Here is a 1,281-nt window from a genome sequence, read left to right on the forward strand (position 1 = left end):
AATATAAAGGATTAGCGATACAAGAATACAAGGGGAACTATGGAACGTGTGTGCGTGTATGTGTGTGTGTGAGTGTGTGTTTGTGAGTGCGTGCGTGTGTCTGTCTATCCTGTCTGTCTATCTGTGTGTCTGTGAAGCGGGGGTATTTGCGATCCTGGGTGAGGGAATACGTCAGTGTGTGTGTGTCTGTACGAGTGTGTGTATCGTCATTATTGTCACTGTTTAACGTCCTTTTTTCGATATTTGCATGGGTCAGACGGATATTTTGGGAAGATTTCTTTTACACTGGGTGACCTTCTCGTCAAACCTCACCTGTTTCTAAGCAAGGTAATACTTCACCATGGGCAAACAGGTTTTTCATGGACGACTGGAAATGAACAACATTGCTTGTATAACGATGATGTTCGTTCACAGCCATCATATGGCGCCAACACGCGCGCGCGTGTGTGTGTGTGTGTATTACAGACAAGAAACCAAATATCGAATGCAATATAGCCGTAAAAACAGCAGAGCGATTGAGTATTTTACCCTGATAAGACGGAAAATTTTGTCAGAAGATGGCTACGGGTCTCGAATCCGCATCCCTCATACCGGCCTAGTACTCGAACATTAAGCTAAACGTCCCGTTGACAACAATCAGCGTCAAATTAAATACTATACATTAATAGCTCTTGGAATGTGACAATATATTGTACACAAACATCGAAAAGGTCGAACGGGTTTCGTATTTTACAGACAAGAAAGCATATTTCAATTGCTGTATAGAGGTGAAAACAGCAGAAAGATTGGGTATTTTACATAATTTACATATATTTATACATATATATAAATATACGCACATAAATATGTAGGAGATAAAGTATAATAAACAGAAGATGCAGCTTATACTACTTGTTCCCTACGCATGTTTCGCCGTTGTGGTTATTTGCATCCACTACAGTACCTGTTCATAGTTTATAATCCAAATGGATGCATCTTTGTATCTATCTATCTATCTATCTGTCTGCCTATCAATCTATCTATCTATATGTCTATCTACTTTTTTACTCTTTTACTTGTTTCAGTCATTTGACTGTGACCATGCTGGAGCACCGCCTTTAGCCGAGCAAATCGACCCCAGGACTTATTCTTCGTAAGCCTAGTACTTATGCTATCGGTCTCTTTTTGCCGAACCGCTAAGTTACGGGGACGTAAACACGCCACCATCGGTTGTCAAGCGATGTTGGGTGGGGGGGACAAACACAGACACACAAACATATATACACACATACATATATATAT

Source organism: Octopus bimaculoides, chromosome 11, assembly GCF_001194135.2.
Source record: "Octopus bimaculoides isolate UCB-OBI-ISO-001 chromosome 11, ASM119413v2, whole genome shotgun sequence".
Taxonomy (NCBI): Eukaryota; Metazoa; Mollusca; class Cephalopoda; order Octopoda; family Octopodidae; genus Octopus; species Octopus bimaculoides.